This window comes from Cibotium barometz, chromosome 3 (assembly GCF_041138505.1).
Source record: "Cibotium barometz isolate CiBa-2024 chromosome 3, ASM4113850v1, whole genome shotgun sequence".
In the NCBI taxonomy this organism is placed as follows: domain Eukaryota; kingdom Viridiplantae; phylum Streptophyta; class Polypodiopsida; order Cyatheales; family Cibotiaceae; genus Cibotium; species Cibotium barometz.
The window spans coordinates 23,695,852-23,718,245 of NC_141048.1; the positions used below are offsets into that span (position 1 = coordinate 23,695,852).

At 45.1% G+C, this 22,394-nt stretch overlaps 1 protein-coding gene across 1 annotated transcript in view; it reads left to right on the plus strand.

Moving 5' to 3' along the window:
* LOC147639857 (histone deacetylase complex subunit SAP18-like) overlaps positions 1-22,394 on the plus strand; it is a 93,061-nt gene that overhangs the window by 1,193 nt on the left and 69,474 nt on the right. The gene's annotated exons all lie outside the window — the stretch shown is intronic.

A 22,394-nucleotide genomic window follows, 5' to 3' on the forward strand; every position in this document is an offset into this window, starting at 1 on the left:
AGGCTAGAAACTCAAAAGGGATGGGAGTTTTTGCTGTTTCATTTCCCAAGGGGAGGGGCTTTCAGGGGGAAAGTTCCCATCCTCAAGGGGGATGACGTGCATCATGATTCATACCCAAGGTCATAATTCAACCTTGGAATAGGTCTAATTGATGTAGAGGGAAATAGGTATATCAACATAAGTATGAGGGAATAGCGTTAGGGGGCTAGAAACTTTAAAAGGGAAAGGTGAGAGCGCTTGGGAGGGGGGGGGGTTGTTTTAATCCTATTGGTTGCAATGTGTAACATGTAGCAGAATTATGCGTAGATGAAGGATCTTGTCACACAAAGTCTCACACTGTCTGTATCTTGAGTTTCGTGAGTCTTTAGGAATCCACTTTATTACTTCAAACTTTAAGAGATGAGAGAGAGAGAGAGAGAGAGAGAGAGAGAGAGAGAGAGAGAGACATCTGTACACCTTATTGGGTCCCAAATTACCCATTGAAGGGTCCCCTCCTATTGCTAGGAGTATTTGCTTTATTTCTTTGAAGAGAATGACTATAGGACTGATTTTGGGACTGTAGATAAGTGAAACGCAAGACCTTCGGAATACCAAGAGTTGGGGTGATTGGACACTGTTGTAGAAGCACCAATGATGACTAATCTCGACGCCAATGTACTCTTTCAAGGGGTTGTAGGAAGGCTACAAGACTAGGCTGAGAGAAGGTTGAATTGGGACTGTTCTATGGCTGTGAATATATGGCATGCTGTGTTTTCCTTCACCCGAGAGAATGGAGAACAACGATGAGATATGAATGCTGAATTGTGATGTGAGGCTGAGAAGAGCTGAGGGATTGAAGCGCTTCTTCACAATGTTGATGGTGATGCGTTTTCTAGATGGCTGAATACTTGAATGCTTGATCGACGATGATCGTGAGAGAATGCAACGCTAGGTATTTATACGCTAACACAGGGCTGGTCTGGCTGGAGGGCAAGTTGGCTGAATAATAATAAAGCTACACGACTTGGATCTATTATACGTATTGAATATAATGCTCATAATGTTGGTTGATTGAATATTAGTGCTGCCAACTGGATAATAAGCTTGGATAAAAGGTCTAAGGTTTATGCATATGTATTATATGCACATGAGATAAATACTATGCAATGCAGGCCATGACCTAATGCAAATCCTAAGGCTTCTATTGACTTCTATATGCATTGGTATCAGAGCATACGGTTCTCTTTCACTTCCATCGTGAGAGACGATCACCGTGAACACTAGCTATCTCTACACTTAGAACATTATGGACAGCCATACGATGAATGTTGGAGATGCTAACACAAGAGGCAGGGACAATGAAATGTATGCCTCAAATGCTTTACAGGATGAGCAAATTCATGTGGTGCACAATAGAGAACATGAATATGTGGGACAGCCGTCCTGTGGCAAAGAGAAGATGTAGGAAGAAGAGTCCATAGTCTACACTCAGAACATTATGGACAACCATACGATGAATGTTGGAGATGCCAACACGAGAGGCAGGGACAATGAAATGCATGCCTCCAATGCTTTACAGGATGAGCAAACTCATGTGGTGCACAATAGGGAACATGAATATGTGGGACAACCGTCTTGTGGCAAAGAGAAGATGCAGGAAGAAGAGTCCATAGTCTTGAGGGCGGAACTTACTCGTATGCAGGCTCTTCTCCATGCACAACAAGAAGAATTAAATCTCTACCGCCGTGAGGATCCACTGGTACATGACCGTTTAAAGGCCAAGAAAGCTGAATCTTATGTGGATCATGCAATGGCAATGATTGCTCAAGAGTTGCACATGCAACCGAGGGATGCAGCACGTGCATACTTGGCTCGTACCGAGGATGCCTATGCAGAAAAGGCAACCATCCCACATGTCTTGGAATCCCCACAGGTGCCCGAACAAGAACTTATGTCTAAGAGGATGAATCTCCATGCTATGGGAGAGGAACAATCAGTGACTTCACGCCATGCAGGATAACCTTATGTAGCCCTTAAAGGATACAATGTTTATGGTAGTGGTCATAGTGGTCAAAATGTATGTCAAATGCCATTGTCGGTTGAAAACGTGCATGCACAACGCATGCAACATGGGCTGCAATTTTCTGTTGGTGCAGGTATTCCGTGTATCTCTCATGCCACTCATGCCTTCGAGTGTGCTCGTGAGGTAGAAGCTATGGCTGAAAATGTATCAATGCATGTTGAGGAGCCAGCCATGCCTCATGCTTATAGGGCACATGTATCTATGCCTTACGCATCACCTTTTGGTCCTAAAATGATACCAGAGGGGCTGTCCCAATAGACAAACATGGGGGAAAACATGTTGAGATGCAGGCACAAGCATCAAAGTCTCGTGACTTCAAAGCCGGAGACAAATCTGTGAAGTTTGACTTATATCATGGGGAATATGATGCATCAAAGGCACTTGCTTTTATTGCCCAGTTTGATATTTCTTTCAGTGATGAGAATTTCACTCCGAAATCCATGATCTGGCATGTAACAAGGCTGCATCCAAACGCAGTTTGGATAGGATCCAAACGTTTGAAACGTTTCAAATGTTCCCTAACGTTTCCAAACGTTAGTGATTTACTTAAAAATTGAAGGGCGAACGCACGTAAAAATCACGTTTTTTTTTCTTTTGTTTCTTACGTGCGTGCGGCTCTCTCTGTGTTCGGCGCGGCAGGCGCTCGTGGGTTGGTTGTGTTGGGCTTTGCTGCTTCTCTGGTCGTGCTCGGTTATCGTAAGTCAGTTTCTCACTCTCTCTCTCTCTCTCTCTCTTTCCCCACCCACCCAGTTCGCCTTCTCTTCGCTTCCCTTTTTCCCACCCACCCAGTTCGCCTTCTGTCTCTTCGCTTCCCTTTCTCTCTGCCTGCAGGTTCGCCCAGTTCGCTTTCTCTCTCTTCGCTTCCCTTTTCTCTTCGCTTCCCTTTTCCCCACCCACCCAGTTCGCCTTCTCTCTCTTCGCTTCCCTTTCTCTCTGCCTGCAGGTTCGCCCAGTTCGCTTTCTCTCTCTCTTCGCTCCCCTTTTCCCCACCCACCCTTGCTCAGGCCCCCAAGGCAGCAACATAACTCTCCCCTGCACCTGTAGCTGAGCATCTTGTAGGTCGCATTTTTTGAGTCTCCCCCAAAGGGGAGAGGGTACCCTTGAGGGGGGACTCGTTCCACCAACAGCCCTCTCCTTTATCAGCAGCAACACATGGAAAGTAAGAAGTCTGTTGCCTCAGTCACCGCTTCACAATTACCGCCCATTCCTCCACCCGTGAGCAAGCCGACACCATGGGAAGTCTACCTCATGCAAGAACTGAAGAAACTCCAGGGAGAATTAGCAGCACTGAAACACGAGACTATCAAGAAAGATGAACAAATCAACGAACTGAAAGTGCAAGTGCAAGCCATGAAGACGAAGCAAGAGGAAGCACGAGAAGGACCCATACCTACAACACTACAAACAGAAACGACAAATTATGTTTCAAAGGTAAATTCAGTTAACTCACAAGATTTTGTTAAAGAAGTCATATCAGCAGTCAAAGAAAAGGAACGAATGGAAAGTAACAAAAAGGTAATCAGAGTCGGTGGTCTTCCTCAAGGCTGGGATAGGGCAGACATAGCTCAAGAGCTTCGAGAAGACTACATATTAGATACAGATGTACTTACAGCACAACTGAGCAAAGTAGTCCCCTTTGTGGACTTAGGAGACCCTATCTCTATTATAGTAAAGGGTACACAGGCAAAAGTCTCCTATATGGACAACAATGAGAAAATAGCAGTGATGAAGCAAACAAGGTCTCTCCAAGGGACAAAGGTATGGATAGCTGATGAACTCACCCCGCTACAACTCAAGAACAAATCGACAGAGCTGAATAAAGTTAAAGAAGCAAGAAAGAATGGCAAATGGGCAATATACAGAGGAGGACAAGCAATCATTAAAGAATTCCGTACCCCACCCCCCTCAAGAGCAAATCCATCCATGGATGAAATATAGCTATTTTTATTTTGAACCTCAATTTCGAACTAGATGCAATAGAACCCATTGTAATTTAAACTCTTAAGAGTCTTAAGAGTTCATTTTGAGTTATTTTTTTTCAGTTTTATGCCTCTTTGGCATTGATACCCAGAGTGGAATGTAAATGGATGTACCTGATCTGTCCCATAGGTCGGATTCGGCCTCCCGTGGACGTTAATATAACTTTCTTTCTTTCTTTCTTTCTCTCTCTCTCTCTCCCCCGCACAGACCAACCTCTCGTCTTTCTCCCTCCTGCACTCGCTCAACTCTCTGAAACCGGCCTCTGGTAGAAACCAAAGTGCGGTAGACTAGCAGTCACCCTTCCACTTGTAGTCCAGATATGAAAACAAATTTGATTGGAGCTAGAGTGCCCCAAATCTGAAAATAGAACGACACCTGTTGGCCCCAAAGCTTGGCGCCCCTTGCGGTATTTCTTTATTCAATTTCAAAAATATGTAAGGCTGAGTACAACAAAACCAGCCAAGAGAATACACCTGTATGTCCAATCTGGCAGCCCACAATACCTCTTAGCACAGAGGATTCACACACAGAGATCTGTGTCTCAAAGCAACACTCTGTGCTTCCCTCTGATCAGCCAAGACCATTCAGCAGGACAGCCTTGAGCATACATCTGGCATATCTCATGCACATGATTCAATAACTCAGCATAAACATACATTCACTGTCCAACCTCTGTTTCCACCCTTTTCAATTTGCCATACCCCTCCTCTCACAAGGGACCAGATAGCACAACTCTGTAGAGCAGACATAAGCCAATGGAAAGAAAGACAGATGAACAAGTTCAGAGCTTACCAAATCAGCTCGTGGTTTTGCACTCGTGGGACAGTTCGTACCAGTCTGTACTTGACAACGACTGTCTGTACTCTTTCCCCTGCAACCACCTGACTGTTGCACCAAATAAGCTCTGATAGAATCCCACGTGTAGCTGGAGATGCATCGCTTTACTGTCCAGAACTGACAGGTCAACGTCGGCCTGTACCTGTCCGTACAGCACAGCAGAGTTTGACTGAACCTGTCCGTACAGAGCTGTACGGACTGTACTGCAGTTGCCTAAATCAGTCTGCTGTACCCGACTGTACCTGTTGTACAGTTCAGCGCAGCCTGTACCTGTTCTGTCCAGCGTCGCCAGCACCTGCTCTGTCCGTATAGTTGTCCGTACAACTGTACCAGCAACAGAACCTGCAGAAGCAGCAGTTCTGTACCTGTCTTCAGCTATTGTCAGCACAGTCTGTACTAGCAGCAGTAGCAGTTCTGTACGAGCAAATTCCACGTGGACTGTACGGCCTGCATACGTGGACTGTACGGCCTGCTTTGCACAGAAATCAGCAGCAAAAACAGCAGCAAAAACCAGTCGACTTGCTTCTCCTACTCTCCACGCTTGTTGCTTGCATGTAGGTTACACGCCTCTTCAAAAGCTAGAGAGAGAGAGAAGTGAGAGAGGCATGCAACTCCAAAAGTGGAGTGGCCTCTCTCCAAACTTATCCTAGGGTTCCAACTTTAATAATCATTAAAGTTCCCTAGGGGCCACTAAGGCCTAGGGGCCACCATCAATAAAACATTAAAAACATTAATGTCTTGGTTGCCCCTTTCACATCTGAAGTGTCCACACATCATTTCATTTGTCCGGGCACCCCAAATGTGAATCTTTTAATATTTTTGCTCAGCAACAACCATGCCCACACTTGTGCTGTTCCATTTTCACAGGGCCATGACATACCCCCCTCTTGAAAAATGGCAAGCGTCCTCGATTGCATTCTGGTGATACAGCAAAATATCCAAAGTGAAATATACAATATGGCAAGATCAGCGTCCCAATTTCTCTAAGCCATGCACATGTATCAACATTCATTGCAAACCAATGGCGTAGTAGTAGTCCAAGTTGTATACCACTGTGAACCATACACAACCACAACATTCCATGTGACTAGTACACATATATCATAGAAGTCCCATAAATAGATGTACTGTCAGCCATCAGTACCTTCGGGTGAGATAAAAACTGCACCAAGCGACCTCTAGATGTCATCTGAGCCTGTCTGTATCAAGGGAGTGGAGGTGCTATCCCCCTCTTGAGCATCGGGCAATGCTCCAGACCCATGCTTTGTTGAACCTGAATGAGCCACAACAAGAGTCGGCTCTAACTCAAAGGCATCGAGATAAAGCTGCAAAACCTGAGGTGAATCTGTTAAGTCACCTTCCTCCATCCACTTTGCATCCATCGGTGAATAGTTCTTGAACTTCACAAGATAGCGACGGGAAACTTTACCTCGTACCTTTCTTTCCTTATGTGCGAGTATCTGCTCTGGAATCAGAACCTCATCAAGTTCCTCAACTTCCGGCTGAGCCTCATCGAATACATCCTCAGGCACATCCCCACGGAAAGGTCTAAGGAGACTCACGTGAAAAGCATTGTGAATCTTCCAGTGATCTGGTAGCTTCAAACGATAGGCCACCTCACCAATCTTTTCCAATACTTGAAAAGGCCCATAATAACGCATGCTCAACTTAGGGAATAAGCGCTCTTTACCCTTCATCTTCTTGAGTCTAGCCTTTTCAAAGCGCAAAAGAACCCAATCACCCAATGCAAACTCTAAAGCACGTCTGTGACGGTCTGCGGCTTTCTTTTGCTTCTGCTGAGTTTTCTGGAGTGCCAACTTAACTCTCCGATAAGCTTCATTCATGTTTTCCACATACTGATCAGCCTCAAATATCTTATCCTTTGTGTGCAAAATGGGTGGTACCTTCTTCCCTCCTTACACAATCTCAAAAGGTGCCTTGCCTGTCGAGGTATGTACAGTGTTGTTATATGCAAACTCCACCAAAGGAAGATACTTTTCCCATTGTTGCTTGTGCTCTGACACATAACACTTGAGAAGATCTAGCACTGTAGAGTTAGCCTCTTCCGACTGACCATCTGTTTGTGGATGAAATGACGATGAAAACTTTAGAGTTGTACCCATGTCGTCAAACAACCCTCTCCAGAACAAACTCGTCATCCGTGGATCACGGTCTCTAATGATAGAAGTAGGCAAGCCATGATACTTGAAGATGTTCACCATGAACAACTTCACCATATGATCCACTTTGATTGTCTTACGCACGGGAATGAAATGAGCCTGCTTACTGAACCTGCATATGATAGTCCAAATGCTATCATTGCCCGTTTGTGTCCGTGGAAGATCAAATATAAAATCCATGGCAATGCTCTCCCAAGGTCTATTTGGAATAGGTAAAGACTGTAGTAACCCTGGTGTCTTTTGTTGACGGTCAAACTTTACCTTCTGACATACGATGCATTGCCTCACAAAGGCATCAACATCTCTTCTCAAGGTTGGCCAATAAAAGAAAGTCTCCACTGCTTTTATCGTGGTGTCAATACCTCTATGACCTGCATACGGTGAAGCATGACTTTCAATCATAACCTTGAGTCGCAATGGCCTGGTAACACACAGTCTGCCATGCATCAATAAAAACCCATCTCTGAGAGTATAGTGCTCATGCCGCTGACCCTCAAATATCTGATCATACAACCTTTCAAAGTCCTCATCATGGGCATATTGCTCTTTCATTTCATCAAGCTCATGATGATAAGCAAGTGAAACTGCGGAGACCTGTGGCTTGCGTGACAAAGCATATGCCACTACATTCTTTTTGCCTTCCACATGCACAATCTGAAAGTGAAACATAGACAAAAAGTTTGCCCAACGCATATGCTTCTCTGAAAGCTTAGTTTGCGTGAGGAAATAACGCAAGGTCTGATGATCTGTCTGCACAGTGAAATCAGCCCCAAGCAAGTAGTGTTTCCATGTAGAAAGAGCGTGAATTACAGCCAACATCTCTTTTCCATAAATCTGTAAATGCTTCTCGGCATCTTGCAATATTCTACTCTCATAGGCTATCACATGTCTCTCCTGCATGAGAACTGTCCCAATGCTACTTCCGCATGCATCACATTGGACAACAAAAGCCTTTCGGAGGTCCAGTAACACCAATACTGGATCCGAAGTAAGCTTTTCTTTGAGCTTTTTGAATGCTGTAATTTCCCGATCAGCCCATCTAAACGGAGTTGCCTTCTTTGTTAAGGCATGAAGGGGCGAAGCAATTTCAGGAAAATACTGTATGTACCGCCTGTAATAGGAACACAACCTAGAAAGCTGCGTACATCATGCACGGTCCTCAAATCTGGCCAATTAAGAATTGCTTCCACCTTCGTTGGATCCATACGGACTCCATGCTTAGACACAAGATGCCCCAAGAAATGTATCTCTTGCAAGAAAAACTCTCTCTTCTTGCCATTAACAACTAGCCTATGGTTCCTGAGTTCTGCAAACACAATGGCCAAATGCCCTCTATGCTGTTCCTCAGTTTGTGAATGCACAATCATATCATCAAAGAATGTGCCCACAAACGCTCTATGAGGCCTGAAAATTCTGTCCATCATTCTGTTAAATGTGGCAGGTGCATTTGTCAAACCAAAGGGCATAAAGACTGTGGAGCCCTGTAAGCGGTCCAAAATGTCATCGATCCTTGGAATGGGGAATCGATTCTTGATGGTATTCTTGTTCAGCGCCTTGTAATCAATACACATGCGCCAAGAACCATCCTTCTTTTGCACTAAGAGTACAGGTGAGCAAAAGGGTGATGAGCTAGGTTGTATCAACCCTTTATTCAAAAGCTCCTGTACCTGACTCATAATCTCTTCCTGTTGGGCTGCACTAACACGGTACGACGGTCTATTTGGTGGAGTACTACCAGGAATTAGATCAATGGCATGATCTTCTGGCCTCTCAGGAGGAAGTTCTCCTGGCAATGACTCGGAAAAACAATCTTGGAACCCACATAAGAAATGAGTCCTGTCCTTATCTAACATAGACAAATTAGGACTCATCATCTTGTGCATCCTTTACATAAATCAAGTACGCGGAAAGATGCTTTTTCATTACTGATGAAATTGCTGAAGCGGATACAATAGGAACAGATTCCCCTTTAAGTTTTACATCCAAAACATGTTCTTTCCCTCTATGAGTCAGAGTGATTTTCCTATTGTGTGTGTCCACCACCGCATGTACTCTGTGGCACCATGGCATACCCAACAAAACATCATAGCCATCCAGAGGCATGATGAAAAATTCTTCGCTGTCCACATAATCCTGCAAATGAAGCCGAAGCTTCCCAATGATAGGAGTAACGGGTTCTGCATACCCTGGACAAGCCATGTTAGCCTCATATAACGGCCCCATCTCCTCTGCACGGATCCCCAATCGGCTAGTCAAATCTGGTGAAATGAAGTTGGCTCTAGCACCTGTGTCAAAGAATATCAAGGCATTTTGATCTCTCACTTTGTCCCATGCCCTGGACAACTCTGTCTCTTCACCACCTGGCTGTTCCCCCACAAGATCAGGAACTAACCCTGCAGAAGGTTTTGGTTTCTTTGACCTGGGCTCTCCTTTATTGTCAGAGTCCTTTTGGGACTTTCTCTTGGGACAATTAAATGACATATGTCCCTCTTCAGTACAGTAAAAACATTTCCGAGCATCTCTCAAAGCTTGTCTTTTCTCAGAAGTTCTCTTGGGCATTGGCAACTTCTTATACCGTGTCTCTGAAGACCCTTTAGCATCACGTGAAGCATGCGCAGATTTTTCAGCTTTCTTGCTCGAGTTCTTACTTCCTTTAAACCCAGTGAGTAACGCATTAGCTGTCATAGCATTCTCTATCATATGTGACATGTTCGTTACTCGAGTTTTGATACAATAATCACGCACCTCTTTGGGCAGCCCACAACAACACTTCTCTACCTGCTCAGACAAAGGCACTGCACGGTAAGAAGTCACTGGGAGTAAAGCTTCCCAAAACTTCTTGTTATAATCTTCCAAATTTTCACATTTTGAAGCATCCAACTTGTGCCATGCAGTCATAACATCCACCTCAAATGTAGATGTGAGCCATACGGAAGAGAAGACCTGTTTAAATTGTACCCAAGTAGTGGGTGCTATGCCCTGCAAAAGAAGAGTAGACCACCACTGCAAAGCATTGCCTTTGAGAAAAGTGGCAGCTTTCCTTACCTTAGAGGACTCTGTGTAATTCCCACCAGAAAAAGCAGCATCAAACTACTGTAAAAAGGTAAGTGCTTTTAATTTATCTTTGGCTCCACTGAATGTATCAAATTTCACAGCAGCTCCCCCTTCCTTATAATCCTTCGCCTTTCCCATAGGCGTTAGATTATCGTATGGAAGTGGCTTCGCAAGATTGCTGCCCCCAACATTCATGCCCATCATAGGGTCAACATTACCCATTCCCACACCTGGCATGCCATACATTCCAGCCATGTTTCCAAACATACCATTATGCATACTTGGCTCCATGCCACCATACATATTTGCTTGCATTCCAGGTTGCATGCGGCATACCCATGCCTCCTTGAGGATAACCCCCAGTCATAGATTGGAACACCGAGCCACCACCAAAATAACCTGGATGCATAGTCTGCTGAGGAATAGATGGCTGTCCAAAGAAGGAACTTTGAGAGTTAGCACCATAAGTATGCTGCATGTTCGGAAACTGTCCAAAAGATGGATCCTGTGGGATGGCACCACTATGACCCTGAGGAAGGTTCTTAGAACGCACCTTCTTCTTCTTCTTTTCGGGCTCTGTACGGGATCTCATAAATTCAGCAAACTTCTCACTTTGTGTGAGCTGCATAAACACATCCATAACACTAGCCAAACGATCTTTAAACCGAGCATCATCATCCTCTTTACCAAGTACATCTTCTGGCTGTGTTACATCCTCATAATGCTCATCATCTGCAGCCTGTTCTCCTGCAAAAATATCCTCAGATGCATTTCTCTCAGGAGAGGTCTCTTGCTCTTCCTCTTCATGATAAAAGTACTCATCTTCTGTATCAGACATGTTGCTGAATTTTTCAGCGATGACTTTCCTCGAGTGAACCACGAGCTCACCCCCTTAAGAAAGTTGATGATAGGTCCCGGCAACGGAACCTTGAAACCGGCCTCTGGTAGAAACCAAAGTGCGGTAGACTAGCAGTCACCCTTCCACTTGTAGTCCAGATATGAAAACAAATTTGATTGGAGCTAGAGTGCCCCAAATCTGAAAATAGAACGACACCTGTTGGCCCCAAAGCTTGGCGCCCCTTGCGGTATTTCTTTATTCAATTTCAAAAATATGTAAGGCTGAGTACAACAAAACTAGCCAAGAGAATACACCTGTATGTCCAATCTGGCAGCCCACAATACCTCTTAGCACAGAGGATTCACACACACAGATTTGTGTCTCAAAGCAACACTCTGTGCTTCCCTCTGATCAGCCAAGACCATTCAGCAAGACAGCCTTGAGCATACATCTGGCATATCTCATGCACATGATTCAACAATTCAGCACAAACATACATTCACTGTTCAACCTCTGTTTCCACCCTTTTCAATTTGCCATACCCCTCCGCTCACAAGGGGCCAGATAGCACAACTTTGCAGCAGACATAAGCCAATGGAAAGAAAGACAGATGAACAAGTTCAGAGCTTACCAAATCAGCTCGTGGTTTTGCACTCGTGGGACAGTTCGTACCAGTCTGTACTTGACAACGACTGTCTGTACTCTTTCCCCTGCAACCACCTGACTGTTGCACCAAATAAGCTCTGATAGAATCCCACGTGTAGCTGGAGATGCACCGCTTTACTGTCCAGAACTGACAGGTCAACGCCGGCATGTACTTGTCCGTACAGCACAGCAGAGTCTGACTGTACCTGTCAGTACAGAGCTGTATGGGCTGTACTGCAGTTGCCTAAATCAGTCTGTTGTACCCGACTGTACCTGTCGTACAGCTCAGCGCAGCTGTACCTGTTCTGTCCAGCGCTGCCAGCACCTGCCCTGTCCGTATAGCTGTTCGTACAGCAGATTCTGCAGCAGCAGCAGTTCTGTATGTGTCTTCAGCTACTGTTAGCGCAGCGTGTACCAGCAGCAGCAGTAGTTCTGTACGAGCAAATTCCACCTGGACTGTACGGCCTGCACACGTGGACTGTACGGCCTGCTTTGCACAGAAATCAACAGCAAAAACAGCAGCAAAAACCAGTCGACTTGCTTCTCCTACTCTCCACGCTTGTTTCTTGCACGTAGGTTACACGCCTCTTCAAAAGCTAGAGAGAGAGAGAAGTGAGAGAGGCATGCAACTCCAAAAGTGGAGTGGCCTCTCTCCAAACTTATCCTAGGGCCCCAACTTTAATAATCATTAAAGTTCCCTAGGGGCCACTAAGGCCTAGGGGCAACCATCAATAAAACATTAAAAACATTAATGTCTTGGTTCCCCCTTTCACACTTCATGTCTTGGTTCCCCCTTTCACATCTGAAGTGTCCACACATCATTTCATTTGTCCGGGCACCCCAAATGTGAATCTTTTAATATTTTTGCTCAGCAACCACCATGCCCACACTTGTGCTGTTCCATTTTCATAAGGCCATGACACACTCTCTCTCTCTCTCTCTCTCTCTCTCTCAAGTCTCTCTCTCTTTCTTATGGGTGACTTCAGTGCCCACACACAAAGCAGACAGGGTGAGGTGTATGACTATGATGACATGGAGATCCTCCACCTTGTGGATCCAGAGGAGATAGGGGCTAGTCGGGCATCAGAGGACACTGGACCTGACAGAGGACATTATGGGGACCACTTACTAGAGTTGGGAGCCAGGCATCGTCTCTTTATTTATAACGGGATGCTACAGTGGCCGGGATCAGGAGGGCTGACATGCTTCCCACATGGGGGTCATATACGGACCGGAGGCACGGTGGTAGACTACATTATGGGGTCTTTGGAGGCATCACAGCTTGTCACCTCATTCTCCATCCCACCTTGTCCTATTGGGGCAGATCATACATACTTGGCATTTTCACTAGCCGGATCACCAGTATCACCAGCCCCCCACATACCGACGCCACACACTACCATCTACTTCACACATGACATGGCAGACATATACACTGGCAGAGTAGAGGATGGGCTCCTACTCATGGATCCCCTGGCACCTATGGATACCATTACAGCCCAGCAGGCATCACTCCTACACACGACTGCATTATAGAGCTTCCCACATCGTGTCCACTCAAGAGAGCCTGCGAGATCTGGGACTATGCCCCAGAACAGATGGTATGATGACGAGTGCAGAGCCCTATACTCACGGCTCCGCATACAGAGAGCCTTGGGAGCCATCACAGAGCAAGAGTCGAGGAGAGAGATGAGACTTAACTCGCCGCAAAAGGCGGGCCTTCGCATAGATACAAGAGCTAGAGATCTTCCATTTCTTCATGAGTAGAGATAGCCCTATCTCATGGCGGCACTTCAAAGAGCCTGGGACACTGACACCCATTGCAGACCCATAGACATGGCACACATGCAGAGGGTCTATACCACGCCCACAGCAGCCACCTATACCTCAGCCACAGAACCCTCGACCTACCACAGTTAGCTTCTTTACCCACTCGATGGTAAAGGAAGCTATCTGCCGCCTACAGCATGGACGGGCCGTCGACCATATGGGCCTACAGGGTGAGCATCTCATATATGCAGTAGATTCTTTGGCTCCTTTTCTTGCACACCTGTTTAACAAGGCACAGCAGAGGGTTTGCCTGTGGAGTGGACGATGCACACCATTGTGCCGACTCACAAAACAGGGGATATGCTCGATCCGAGCAACTACAGGACGGTTATGGTTGGCCACGTGTTGGCCAAACTCTATGGTGCAGTGTTGGAGCAAGAGCTTATTAGCTTATATGCTGAGCGAGCAGGTTTACGCTCATTAGGGCAGGCAGGCTTCAGGAGAGCTTTCTCTACCTATTCACTTTGAGATGTATGATTGATCAGGCTAGAGTGAGGAAGAGAAAGCTCTATTGCTGCTTTGTGGATTTCGGCAAGGCATTTGACACAGTACCACGAGAGAGGCTCTTTCAGCACCTGCAGTCTCTTGGCATACCAGCAGATATGACATGGGGCATCTATGCATTATATGAGCAGGTTTTTGGGCGAGTCAGATGCCCAGGAGGTATGTCCGAGACTATTGCTAGCACCATTGGTGTGAAGCAAGGATGCCCACTTTCCCCCATGCTATTTGGGTTATACATTGATGAGGTGGCTGACTTCATTACACTGGGAGGCGGAGATGGAGTTGATCTAGCAGGTATCTCAGTACATATTATGCTTTATGCTGATGATATTGCAGGGGCTGCCTTTGTTTGTAGAGAAGTGCAGGTCATGCCTATTTTTGGCAAGTTGCGCATACACATTCAAGGCTATGTGGATCATGAAGATTTTCTTGTGGCGCCTTTGAATGGCTGTGATGTATTGCTTGGAAAACCTTGGCATACACGTATTGATCCATGCAAGGCTTACAAGACCAACTAGATCACCTTCATGCATAAAGGCCGAGAGCATGTAATTGATGTTGGTGAAGAGGGTGATACCATTCCCCTTGTATCTCATGTACAAATTAAGAAAGTAATGAAAAAGAGTGTTTTTGCGTACTTGATTTTTGTACGAGATCATGTTGAGGAAAATAATGTGCATGTAAACACTCTTAGTAATGATAGGTTGAAATTTTTTCAAAAGCAAAATGATTGTTTTGCTTATGAGTTGCCATCTGTACGATCGAAAGATCATCACATTGATCTTGTGCCGGGTAGCTCACCACCTAATAGGCCAGCCTATCGTGTAAGTGCATCCCAAAAAGAAGAGATCATGAAGCAGGTGAATGAGCTTCTTAAGAAGGGTTTGGTTCAGCCAAGCTCTGTTGGAAGGTTGGCGATTTCGAGCTTGTGATCTATGGCTAGAGCGTGCCTTGGATTATTCCATAAGTGGAAGCATGGGTAGTTGAAGCGCCATATATAGGGTGTGGTGGCACCTCGTCATTGTAATCTCCTCTGGCCGGTGTTTTGGGAGGCAGCTCACTGGGAGATGGGAGCCCGGTGGAGGGATGCTGCAGTGCCCGTTGGGGGGGTGTTCGTGGAGCTTGATGGTGATGCGTCTCCTACGTGCGTTAGTCTTCCGCTACGCATTTTGACATGGTATCAGAGCTCGGGCGGTGGTCCTCGGCAACCCCCTCGCGCCTCGGTGGCTTGCGGAGCTCGAATCGAGGGAGGGTGTTGGAAGGTTGGCGATTTCGAGCTTGTGATCTATGGCTAGAGCGTGTCTTGGATTATCCCATACGTGGAAGCATGAGTAGTTGAAGCGCCATATATAGGGTGTGGTGGCACCTTGTCATTGTAATCTCCTCCAGTCGGTGTTTTGGGAGGCAGCTCACCGGGAGATGGGAGCCCGGTGGAGGGATGCTGCAGTGCCCGTTTTTGGGGGGTGTTCGTGGAGCTTGATGGTGATGCGTCTCCTACATGCGTTAGTCTTCCGCTGTGCATTCTGACATGGTATCAGAGCTCGAGCAGTGGTCCTCGGCAACCCCCTTGCGCCTCGGTGGCTTGCGGAGCTCGAATCGAGGGAGGGTGTTGGAAGGTTGGCGATTTCGAGCTTGTGATCTATGGCTAGAGCGTGCCTTGGATTATCCCATAAGTGGAAGCATGGGTAGTTGAAGCGCCATATTTAGGGTGTGGTGGCACCTTGTCATTGTAATCTCCTCTAGCCGGTGTTTTGGGAGGCAGCTCACCGGGAGATGGGAGCCTGGTGGAGGGATGCTCCAGTGCCTGTTGGGGGGTGTTCGTGGAGCTTGATGGTGATGCATCTTCTATGTGCGTTAGTCTTCCACTGCGCATTCTGACAAGCTCTTTCTCATATTGTTCACCCGTCCTCTTGGTTCAAAAGAAGGATGGATCCTTTTGTATGTGTGTGGATTATAGAGCTTTGAATAAGCTTACCATCAAGAATCGGTTTCCGATTCCACGCATAGACGATGTCCTTGACAAGTTGGATGGATCGGCATGCTTTAGCCGAATTGATCTCAAGAATGGATATTTTCAAGTGCGTGTAGTGCTTGAGGATGTACACAAAATTGCTTTCAGGACAGCATTTGGGCTTTATGAGTATCTTGTTATGCCTTTTGGTCTTATGAATACCTCGGCTACATTCAATAGAATGATGAATCGCATATTCCGTGGGTACAAGAAATTTACAGGTGTCTTTTTTGATGACATCCTAGTCTTCTTGAAGATCGAAGAAGAGCATAGAGCTCATTTGGCCATTGTTTTTGAAGAACTCCGTAAGCATAAACTCTTCATAAATGCAAAGAAGAGTGAGTTCTTCGTGTCAGAGATACATTATCTTGGGCATATTGTGTCCAAAGATGGAGTGCGGATGGTTCCTGCAAAGATTGATGCAATTTGAAATTGGCCCGAATTGAGTTCGGTGCATGAGATCCGTAGTTTTCTTAGATTATGCTCTTACTACTGCAGGTTCATTCGACACTTTGCATGGATTGCTTCTCCTTTGCATGATTTGACAAAGAAGGAGGCCATATTCAAATGGACTAATGTAGAGAGAGATGCATTCCCCCAGTTGTTTTTTACAAGTTTTGTGTAGGCAGGCATCACCCCCAGTTACCTTCACCATGGAAGGCTACCGGGATGGTGATCTTTTCTGTGATTACCCTGACCGCGCTCTCACATTTAGAGGAGCCAATGAAGGTCATTGGGGTATGAGGAAAAACTGGGAGTAAAGTTGACTTGCGGTGTGTAGATTTGTTGTTTTGGAGGATTGACTTTTGGACCCAGTGGGGTGCTTTGGATCTGTGGTTGCTAACCATGCCTGTGGCACAGCGATACTTCCAAAGTTTTTTGGATTTGGATCAGAATCAGGTTGGGCTTGTACTAGTCCGACGACGTCATTTTTCAGAGAGGGATGTGGAGTCCTTTCATCTGGCGATGCCCACCTCAGTGAAGTCTGCTTATGTACAGCATTGGGCAACTCATGGTACGGAGTTTGAGCAGATGGACCCCATCTTTTCTACAAAGTCTTTACATCTTGCGATGCCGACCTTTTCAAAGGATGCTTTTGTACAGCATTTGGCTACTCTTGATACAGAGTGGAAGCAGATTGACTCTATTTCTTTTGAGGGTTCCAATGAGGAGCAGTTTGCTTCTCCCAGGATTGGTTATCTTCAGGATCTGATCTTGGTTGGTGATGAGGTTTTTCATACCTTCTCCAGGCTGGTTACATGACATTCGACTTCGGGGAGTGTTCTTACACTTGGGATTGGAACCATTATTTGGAGCAGCACGTCGCAACCTACATGGTTGTTTTCTTCCAGAGGAGCGGTGTACCTAGCAGCTTGTTTTGTTGCTTTTGTAGCTGAGTTGCTAAGGAGATTGCTTGTGGAACTTTCCTGGTACTTGTTTCTGCAATCTGTCATCTTTGATCGAGGGACGACGTCTCTGGCTTCTTGGAGTTCACTCAGCATCCGGTGCTGAGAGGGGGTGTTAGACATCATCTCCTTGTTGCTGGCTTCTTGTTTGGCATCCGATTTTAGCCTCTAGGGTTGACCATGTTAGCTAGAGGGGTTGGTCACCCCTCACTTATTTTACCCATATTTTATTCCCATTTTATGGACTCTTGGACACTTTTTATCCTAGTCGTGGAGGGTTTTTCCCTAGTCGTGAGCTTGTCGGTTGCCTACTTCTGGGCATATATATAGCCAGCATACCCTCACTCCTTATTCATTGCTTAGCATTGTTTACGTAGTCCCTCACATACGAGGCCTTCTATCCTCTTGCTCGGGACATGTATTCTTGGTTGATGATATTGAGAGCAGGTTTACACCTGTGTTTCCTCTCCATCTTTCTCTCTCTCTCTTTCCTGTGTTTCCACTTTTCCTTCTTCTGGTGTACATTCTATCACATCCCATATGCACAAGTGTCACATCGCAAGCATAATGAGTCCTCAAAGAAATACACAATACACGTGCACGTCCGCGCCATGGCTTAATCTCAACATATTTCAGCATAATCCCTATTTAGGACAGCATCATATGTATCCTGGAGAGCATGAGTATCCAGTCGGCAACCACAAAGACTCTCCCATAGCAGTTGGCAACCAATAAGACATCCACGCAGGTAGTCGGCCAACAGATTTGGGCAAAGAAGGAAATAAGCACAGAATTTAGATAGCATTTTATGGATTTACTTTGTCCACAGCAGGCCTGTCATATGCAAGACATGCGCATGTTCATCCCTAGGTCTATTTCCTTGAAGGGCAACAAATAAAGAACCAGTTAGGACCAGATACAGAAGCTTGTGTTGCTAGTATGGACATTATGCATCTTTCTATGCATAGAAATTAAATTTAATGAGAATCATTATGCATCTTTCTATGCATAGAAATTAAATTTAATGAAAATAACACTTTTATAATAAAAAAATTTTCATTATACATCTTTCTATGCATAGAAATCAATTTTAATAATTAATGTCAATGATATCCATGCATATTCATAGATGAATATGTACATGGAGTAATTAGAATATTTCTTTTAAATGCAAAAATGATGGGAATTACTCTTTTGGAATAACATAAAAACAAACTTTCTTTTTTACAAAATTTTAAAAAATTTTATTATAACCTTCTTTGTATGACTGACCATTTCTCATTTTTATCACTCTTTAATTGACTTAAATTAACCCAATCTAGATGTATAGGACTCTAATCTATACAATTTTTAATTTTCAAGAGAGTAAACAATAAGAAAAGTTTAATTAATCTTTTTGTTAATCATTCTAAGATTAAGAAAGGCTGGAATGTAAAGAAGAGAAGGGGGTGGCCTTTTCATCAAGACATAATATTTGAATTTACTTCAACCAACAGTAAAACATGAAAATCAAGAAAATCATAGATTTAAAATTTAAACAAGAAAGAAAAATTAGCTTACATGGAGTTGTAAGCTTTCCTTTGACTTAAGGGATTGAGGGTTCTACTCTTGTTTGAAGCAAGAGTGGCCACCAATTCACTTTGGAGAGGATTTGTGGAGGACTCAGGTGGCTATCGGCCAACTCATAAGGATGGTATGCTTCTGTCGGCTGCAGCAAAGATGGGATATTTTGTCCAAGACCTAGCTGACAGCAGGTCCGCCAATCCACAAGGCGATTCAAGGCCTATATAAGACATAACTTGCTCATTGTTTAGATCATTCAGTCCAATAGGGGCTAAGTCAATAGATGTAGGACTTTTTGATAAGTCAAGAATCTTTTGATGGCAGTCCAAGGCTGGCCAAGACGTGTATACCTTTTTGTACTATATGAATATACTGAAACTCAGCTGTCTCTCTCTCTTGGTAGAGGCTCTATTTGAGATCATAGCCTACATCAGACGCATGGGCCAGAGAGACTACCCCACTTGGCCATGGAGTTCTCACAGAGTATTGCCACAGAGGGCCATCACCCATCATCGTATGCTGTAGTAGATGAGCGGTTCTCAGTACATGGGCTCGACATGGATAGATTACCGCCCTTATGATGATGACTCTCCATACTTTACACTCTCCCGAAAGGAGAGGAATAGAGTTCTAAGACAAGATTTGATCCAAATGCACACCAGGGAGACTTGGTCAGGTCTCCTTCCCACCAAGATGCAGTACTACGGAGATCATTTTCTTGGATTCACAGAGGATGGATTTGTCAGATGCCCAAGCTATATGGATGTACACATTTCTCACGCTATGAGGGTGACTATTGGTCAGATCAAAGTTTCCTCTCTGTGTGGAGATTGAGACAAGGAGAGCAGCACAGACATCTAGAGAGAATAGAGTATACAGATTATGCCACAGAGAGGTAGAGACAGAGGAGCATTACATATGCAGATGCCCTGTATATTATGAGATCAAAGGGAGATACCACTGCTTGTTCAGAGAGGGGTTTGGCCCACTTAGTTGGGTGATGGAGGATAGATCAGAGATGCTTAGGCATTTTCCTCCTTGAGCTACACCGACATAGAGAGAGGCTTCTACAGGTGCAGAGCCAGACATCCCAGCCACAGATCACCAGCTTCTTCAGGCCTATCAGCAAGCCACATCCCCCTCCCCCTGTATCATCTACCTTCCTACGAGGGCTCACACTACAGAGAGCCTCGGAGATTAGAGATACCAGGAGACCACGACTACCTGGACGCAGACCACCACTACTCCATCAGGCCCAGTCTGCCTAGATCCAGGCACAATACCGCAGAGCTATGGAGGAGAGAGCCGAGAGGCTACACCAAGGGACGCAAATTTGAGAGTCCCCCTCGCCCCATGCCCCATGTATGATATACTGCACCCCACCATCTCTCTAACCGCTCCCTACAAGAGGCCTACAAACCGGAAGATAAAATACACATTTTTTAGATCACTTAATTAATACAAACAATGGACAATACTTGCAACTTTAAAACTAAAAAATAACAAAGAACACTTGACACCATTACCAAGGCCGGAAAGGGCCGGCCTCTCCCTCAATACAATTTGTATTTCTTGGAGTATTTATATGTATAAGTGTTCACGGGCCCCAAGGCCAGATTTCTCCATAACATGGAGTGAATACAACTAAAAAAAACAATAAGATGTTTATCGGAGTAGACCAAATCACATGCAGTTTCCAAGACACTCTTCACTGGGTGAACACCCGCTCCTCACTAGTCTTTCGAGACCGTGCACCAACAGGCATGCCCGTACTAACACTTGGCAGGGTGAAACACCGCGGAGGGAGTGATACCTGGTGCTCCCAAGTTAGCTTTGCTACCAGTTTTTCCTCATACCGCAATGACCTTCACTCGCTCCTCTAAATGTGAGGGCGCGGTCAGGGTAATCACGGGAAAGATCACCATCCCAGTGGCCTTACATGGTGAAGGCCATTGGAGGTGATGCTTGCCTACACAAAACTTGTAAAAAAATAACATTTAATTTTAATTTTATCTGAATTTGAAAAAATAGAAACAAGTACCTGACAAAAGATTTAAATTCAAGTCTCAGGAGAGAAGATAATTTTCTTTTAATATACTCTTAGTTAGTGCAAACAGCAGATACAAGCAGGGCAGCTAGCAAGTACTGTAGTTAGGTACCAAGTAGAAGCCAGTAGCAAGTTCTGATGCAACAACCAATACTGTAGGTGGGTACAAGGGCTACAGCAGCACACAGGTGCTGTAGGTAGATACAGGGCAGTAGCAGCAATCGAGTATGAAGACAACAACAGCAATCGAGTACTCCAGCAGGTATAGGCGGGTTCTTCAGTAAGTACAGGTGGGTACTCCAGTAGGTACAAGAGTGTACAAGAGAGCAAGTACAAGCGGGTACAAGATAGCAAGTACAGGCAGGTACTCCAACAGGTGGTGCAGGTGGGTACAAGACAACAAGTACAAGTGGGTACAAGGGATAACAGCCGCCGCCTTTTCCATGAACCCCCCCCCACCTTACCATCCACGTGTAGGGAAGGAAATGTTTCCCATGCAGTCCTTAATTTAAATATTATTAAACCTTAATTTAAGTTGGACACCCACATTAAAATGAGTGTCTGATCAATATTTTAAATGTGTGTGAACATCCAACCTTATAAACATTAAGGTTTATATTACTTTATGGATTTTACATTTGAAAAGGCCAAAAAGAACAATACTTACTACCTATTCTACCTGTTCACACGCCACACCAACTCGTCAACAAACAGCACACCCACGGTACACTAGGAGCGTCCCCGTCCAGTGTACTGGCACGTCATTGCAGGCAAACACACGAAAACAAGTCATGCAAAAACAAGTTTATGCATGCAAACATGAATGCATGTGCACATGTAATGGACGAAATCTCCCTTTCATAAAACTCGTACAAGAATTTCTTGTCGGACACAAAACTAGCGTGACAGAAATATGAAGTCCTGGTTTTCCTATGGAGTGACAGTCCCATAGGCAAAACACACATCCTGGCATGGACCTTCCTATGGAGTGATAGTCCCATAGGCGAAGCTCCGCATAAATATCAGTCCTACCATGGATAAGACGCAATCCTGGTCATACACGGGTGGCAGCGAACAGGCTCCCGTCCATATGGCACAATACTGGTCACACACGGGTGGCACAAAACTGGTTCCCGTCCATGTGACACAAGATGTCTGACCCTTTTACATCGAGTGCTGGTCTGGCCACATGTGAACATGATACAAATATGGCCGCTCTATGGAGTGACAGTCCCATAGAAGTGGCTCCAGAAATGGAGATAGACCAAATGGTGACATCCCCCCGGCTTCTAAACAGTTGACCTCAACTGAAAAGCCTCAAGATATGCTTGCAAAAGCTGCGGGTAATCAACGAAGTAATTCTCATCTACCCACTTTGCATCAATGGGTAAGTAGTTCTTAAATTTCACAAGGTTATCTCCTAGAAAGCTTCCCATG